At 48.4% G+C, this 6811-nt stretch overlaps 1 pseudogene; it reads right to left on the bottom strand.

The window, feature by feature from the left end:
- Window positions 1–2215: 2215 nt before the first annotated feature.
- Window positions 2216–3438, bottom strand: LOC126069039 (melanoma-associated antigen B3-like; annotated as a pseudogene).
- Window positions 3439–6811: the final 3373 nt, after the last annotated feature.

Genomic DNA, 6811 nt, shown 5'->3' with positions numbered 1-6811 from the left:
CAGCCCTGTCACTGACCAGCATGTGAAAATGAGAAAAGAACAAGTTCTCCATCGACAACTAAGTCTGAGAAGCCGTAGCCTATAAAACCATCGGGATGGGAGTAATGCATGGAAAGCACCTGGTACGGGGCCTGGCGTGTTTTGGGTCTTTAAAGAATGGCAGTTATTGGACTCTGGCAGACATGGCTGTGGCAGCATGCTTGTCTGTTTTCCACCTTAGTCTGTGATTTCTTTGGACTCGGACAGACATGGCTGTGGCAGCATGCTTCTTTGTTTTCCCTCTTTTATCTATTCTGAAACTTCCTTGGACTAGGACAGACATGGCTGTGGCAGCATGCTTATCCGTTTTGCCATTCTTGCTTACTCTGTAATATTTCCTTGGATTTGGGCTGACATTAGCTCTGGCAGCATGCTTGTCCACTTCTCTACTTTTGTCTTTCTGAATATATGATAAATAAAACTCTCTCTTTGCTTTACTAAAAAAAAAGAATGGCAGTTATTACTACGATTATTTGGACCCCAGATGATACCACCCACCTCTCTAGGATTTTTTTTCTTATTTAAATCCAGGATGTGTCAGTGAATATGCAGTGCCCTAGAAAAAAACAAAAACCAAATCAGCCAAAATGCTGCTTAGGAAGGAAAACTAGGTAATATTGCTCATTAGGGAATATGTTATTTAATGTGGGTGTGGGGCAGACTTCACCAGCTGGATGGAACACAAAGCTCCTAGAATTATTGTCAAGGACAACCATTCACTCTCCCAGCTGCCCTTCCAAGTCCCCTGTTTTCACTGATATCACCACCACCAAAAATCTAGTTTTCACTTAAAAAAAACCACCCAGTGCCGTGGAGTTTGCCAAAGACACTCAGGATAACCTCATTCAAATGTCTGTTGAATGGAGTGGGCTCTGGCTCCACCAGCCTAAGACAAAGTGCCAGAACAGTGGCTTCTTGACATCTCACCTCAAGGATGTATCACCCTACTTCTTAAAACCTTCCTAGAAATAATGTGCGTAACACACCCAGTCAGTGTACGTGTTGAAGTGCACCAGGACAAGAGCACAGGACACCTTTCGGTCCTGCCCCTGGTGGGGAATTCTCTCTGGTTTACCCACAATCTCAGGGTATCTGTGAAGAGCTGGTTTCCATTCCAGGCTCAGTCTTTCAGTGTTGAGACATATCATGGGTTTTTGTCTGGCCCTGTGCACCCCTACGGAAAGCCTCATTTAATCCACCCCTCATCCCCTCACCTCCCCCCCGGCCACTGCATGAAATCTAACTTAACATGACCTCCACTGAGAGATCAAAGTGTCCCAAACTGCCCTGCCTCAAGGCATTTACACTAGATGGCTCTCATCCCATACCGCCCCCCCTTCTCACTCTTTTCACTTGTCTTTTAGGTCTTAGAGTGTACATCACCATCTTAATTACATGATGGCTGTTTCTAGACCCTAAACTTCTTTGCCAACCACTAGGTCTTCTTTTTTTTTTTTTTTCTTAACCATTCCCAGTGTTAGCACAGCGTCTTCCAAAGAGCAGGTGCTCAATTAATCTTGCAGGCATATGTGAACAAGTGAATAAACTAACAAACCAACAGAAAAACCCATTCCTATCGAGTTGATTCCGACTCATAGTAACCCTATAGGACAGAGCAGAACTACCCCATAGGGTTTCCAAGGAGTGGCTGGTGGATTCGAACTGCCAGTCTATTGTTAGCAGCTGATCCGTTAACCACTGCACCACCAGGGCTCCTGATTTGTTAATTTAATCTCTACTACATTATTAAATAAGCTAAGCAAATATAGTTACGCATCTTTCTATTTTATTTAATAGGAAACTAAAAGAAATTAAAAAACCAAACCAAATCCATTGCTTTTGAGTCGATTCCTACTCATAGGAATCTTACAGGACCTTGTAGAGATTAACCAAAAAAACTAAACTCATTGCCTTCAACTTAAAAGCTAAATATTGAATATCTTACTGTTTTCTCTATTTCTTGTATTTTTTTTTACTGTGTTCTTTACATTTGTAAGAAACGCCTGTTCCAATGTCATGTTATCTTACCTCAGATCACTAAAATGGACAGTTCCCCCTTGTTTTTTTTTTTTCCAAAAATAGCAAAGCTCTTTATCTTAAACTTGAGAAACGTCGATTAATGTGTTATCCATGTCATTAATGAACTTAGATTATAATGCTAAAAACAGCCTTCACTTGAAAGGGTTAACATTTGAAAAAAAAAAGAAAGAACATACCATTAAATCCCTAAGTGACCTACACAGAGCAGAAACAGAAAGGTATGAGACACTGTGTTCCCTCCTGTCCGACCCAGCCCTCCACTACATGGAACAATGACTGCCCTCTTCAACCACAAAGTGAAGAATCTGCCTCACGCTTCACTGGGCCTGGGAGGAGCTGCTGGACCTGGCACGGGAACACGCACTGCACTGGCCATAGCAGTAGGATCAGCCCGGTCTGGAACTGTGGCTCTGGCTCTCTCTTCCTCATCTCTCAAGGCCTCTTCATACAAGGATGGGAGAGCACTTGGCACAGTATCATTGATCTTGGCCAAAAACTCCAGGGTTTTTCATCTTGCTGGTTTCAGCATGGGCTCTGGGACCCCAGAGAAATTCATAGCTTGGAGGATCGCTGTTGGGCACCTGGTGGTACTCCAGGTACTTTAGCTTCACAAAATCTTGGGTGATGAGTTTCCTAGGCTCCCCAAACGTGAAGTGCCTCTTCCCTGCAAAAATTCTTATCTTATTCTGGAATTCCCAGATCTTCTCCTCACTGGCGCAGTTGCCCTTCATGAAGATCACGCCCAGGAGAATCATCAGGAGACCAGTTTTTGGCAACCCCCTGCCACGATTCTGCCCCATTGTTAGGGAGGTCCATTTTGCTGACAAGGGTGTAGGATGGCTTGATGGAGTCGATTTCCTTTAAGTCAATGCCAAAGACCACCTCCAAGCTGAAAGAAGCTCTCCTGAGGATCTCAAGGAAGCGGCTCTTGTGCTTTTTGTTGACAATCTTCAGCATGTTTTCCTTCATGACGGGCTTTTTCGTTTTATACGTTTCCAACAGGAACTGCACCAGTGTACCTACCTTCTTGGTTAGAGGGTCTCTGTGGGACCGCTTAGTGGATGGTTGGTCCTCGGAGGAACTTTTCTTGTCTTTGTTCTTGATACCTGCATGAGATCTTGTGCGTGAAGCCCCTGGAGTAGTGGGGGTGAATAGGTGTCTCTGAGGCCCCTGCAGAGTGCTACATGACTTAGCACCAGGCTTTCTCTGGGTAGTACACCCAAAAGGAGGAGTGGAAGAGGAGGGGAACTCTTCTTTTGCTGTTCCCATGGCCTGAGCACCCCTGAGAACCTTGGTCTCACCTTGTTTCTGTTGGCGTTTCTCACGTACGCAGAGATTACTCCTCTGACTGTGAGGCATGACTGGTCAGGGACACAGGCAGGAGGAGTGTGAGCAGGACAACAGGTGACGTATGCCTCCTGGAAGAAGGAGGAGAGACAGTGTTAGCACCATAAGTAGGGAGATATTACTTAAGATTTAAGAAGACAACCGCTGCAGGTTTACTTGAAGGCACTAATCTAGAAACTTATAGGGCTCCTGTAGCCTGGTCAGTGGGTCCCCTGAGAGCCCTGTGGAAGTAATTAGTGTATGCCTGAGGCTGCATCCTGCCAGCCTTGCCTGGGGCTTACTGGAGCTGAGAGCAGGAATTGGCAGGTCTAGGCTCTGTGAGACCTCCTCTGTTCTGAGGTAGATGGCACACTCAGTTCCCATTCAAGACCATTGTGTCAACTGTTGGCATGGCCTTCACCTTTGCCCCCCTCCCTCAGTGACGTTCTAAATTTGAAACATTGAACCAATGTCCCCATCTCCCTGGGACCACTAAGAGAAATGAAGTAGCACCCTGTCAGGGGGCACTGAGTGCTGATTGCTCAGTTGGGCCCTTCCTTTCTTGGGTTCCTTGGAAACCTCAATAGTCATTCAGAGTCCTTACCTTGGCTCTAAGTAGGGCCTGAGAGCCCTAACTTTGTCTATAGTTAAGGCCTGGGACACCTGCCTCTAATGATCTGAGGCTCCTCCCCTCATCTCAAGGCTCTCACCAACCTGACAGCAGCAAAAAGAAAGGAAGGTTCGCACACACCTGCAAAGACTGTAAGCAGGAACTGTCTGCCGCTTCCACTTTTCTGTGGTGAGTGATACCATCAGTCCTCATACAGGGTCCTCCCTGTAACTCCTGTTAGGTCTCCTCCCTCTGCAGAATTGGGGCTGCTCCATTAGACAAAGGTCCATACCTCCTTAGACCCCTCTAGGAGGACATGAGAGGGTACCTCAGGCTGACGCTTATTCTAGAGTTTCCCACAGCTGAGAGAAGAGTGCATACTCAGTTATGGGGTGCCTGGTTCCCTCAGACCTCATACTGGATTTTTACACTGACTCCTGTCAAGGACTAGATGAACTCCCGTAGCAGAATCAGGCAGCCCCCATTAGACTAAGGTCCTCATACCTCTGAGATCTTTCAAGTAGAAGTCTGGCTGAAACTGCATGGAGCCTCCCAGGGCCAACATTACAGGTGGGACTTTGTGGAGCTCCTTGTTTGCATCTCATTTGTCCTCACAGTCTTCACCTTGACTCTAGCTAAGCCCAAGACTCCTCCCTCTGCAGACCTAGAACCCACTTCCCAGGACCTGACCCTCAAATCCCTGAGACTTTCCAGGCAGAAGTTAGCCAGCTAGCTCTGGCGGCGTCTCCCAGGACCAACAGCAGAAGCGGGACCTTGAGGGAGGGGGTGGGGCGGACGCTTTGTTCTGGGGTGGGTGCTCATCTCAGTCCCTACTCAGAGTCCTTCCTCACCTTGACTCCTGACCGATCCTGGACGTACTCTCTCTGGGGTCAGAAGCCTAGCCCCTTAGAGAAAGGAACTAACCTTCCTGGACTTCTGGTGCAGAAGGCAGGCTGTCAAAATATATCAGATATGGCCAAGGCTGTTGGGGGCCCTCCAAGGGCCAAGGCTATTGTGGGGGGCCTTCGACTGTGGACAGCAAAGGTGGGGCTCTCTCGGACTGCACCGTTGTGGAGTGGATGGTCCCTTAGTGCTTACTCAGGGTCCTCATCTTGATACCTATCAGAGCCTGGGATTCTTGCCTATAAACCTGAGTCACAGGCTGAGAAAAAGACACTCACCTTGAGGAGACCCTAGAGGGGGAGCTCAGGGTGTGCCTCACGCTACCCCTGCCTGGGGTCTCAGAGGAGTGCTGGCTGGGTCGGCGCTCTGGGCAGACCTTCCTTTGGGGGTAGGTTGCCCCAATAGGACTGAGCTCCCACATTTTATTCCAGTCAGGGACTGGACTCCTCCCTCTGCAGAAATGGGGCCACCCCCTTTGGACCAAGGCCGTCCCTCCCTGACACCCTTAGTGCCGAAATGAGGGGGCACTTCAGGCTGAAAACTGCCTGGTGCCTCCACGTCATCAAAAGAGGGGCTGAGTTATATGAGGTCCTTTTCTACTTACTCTTGGTGATCCCTTCCTTACATTCAGGGTCCTCACCTTGACTCCTGTTAGTGTTTTTCTTGCTCTTCTGCCTCTGCGGATCAGGGGCCTGTCTCCCCTACATCAAGGTTCTCTCTTCCGTCTCTCCAGGTGGAAAGGAGGGGGCTCCTTAACCTGATAATTCTGTCATTTTCTCTTAGGGCTGAAGGCGTACAGGTGGGGTGGGGCTTTGTGGGGCCTCCTCTGTTCTGCGGTGGGGCTTCCCTCATTCATTATTCAGGGTCCTCACCTTGACACTTGACTGGTCATGGGACTCCATGCTCTATTGACTTGAGGCTGCTCCCCTCAGATGAAGGTCCCCACTGACTTGGGGCCCCTGAGCTACATCCAGACAGGACTGTTCTGGAGCTGCAAGGACTGATAGCCAGGGTGGAACTCTATGGGACCCCACTGTTCTGGCTGGGTCCTTCCATCATCCTCAGTCAGGACCATCACCTTGATGTCTATCAGAGGCTGAGACTCCTGCATCTACTGACTTGAGGTGCCCTTCTTAGGCCAAGGCTTACTAGTCCCTGAGAACTCTGAAGGATAAGTGAGGGGATGCTCAGCCTGACAGCCCTGCCTGGGGCTTTCTAGGTCAGAGAGTATGTCAGGGATTGAATTATGTCCCCGCCAAATTGTGTGTAGCAATGTGGCTGGGCCACGATTCCCAGTATTGTGTGGTTGTCGTCCATTTTGTGATTGTAATTTCCTGTTAAGGAGGATTTGGGTGGGATTGCAACACCCTTACCCAGGTCACAGCCCTGATCCAATGTAGAGGGAGTTTCCCTGGGGAGTGGCCTGCACCACCTTTTACCTCTCAAGAGATAAAAAGGAATGGGAAGGAAACAGAGAAGGTAGATCTCCTAGCACCAAGAAAGCAGTGCTGGGAGCAGAGTGTGTTCTTTGGACCCGGGGTCCCTGCACAGAGAAGCTCCTAGTCCAGGTGAAGGTTGATGAGAAGGCTGACAGAGAAGGAAAGCCTTCCCCTGGAGCTGACACCCTGAATTTGGACTTTTAGCCTACTTTGCTGTGAAGAAATAAATTTCTCTTTGTTGAAGCCATCCACTTGTGGTATTTCTGTTACAGCAACACTAGATGACTAAGTTAGAGCAGGCACCAGTCAGTCTCTGGGTGACTCCGAAACTCTAGTGTGTTGGTTTCCCCAGTCTGCCTACATGGGGGTCTCTATTTTGTCTCCTGAATATTTGATTAAAAAGTTGAGCAGTTTTTAATCAAAGAATGGGTGCCTGTCCCAGGAGTCATGTGAG

The sequence above is a fragment of the Elephas maximus genome, chromosome X (genome assembly GCF_024166365.1).
Source record: "Elephas maximus indicus isolate mEleMax1 chromosome X, mEleMax1 primary haplotype, whole genome shotgun sequence".
NCBI lineage: Eukaryota > Metazoa > Chordata > Mammalia > Proboscidea > Elephantidae > Elephas > Elephas maximus.
Note: the sequence above shows the minus strand (reverse complement) of the source record. Positions and strands in the feature narration are given on the sequence as shown.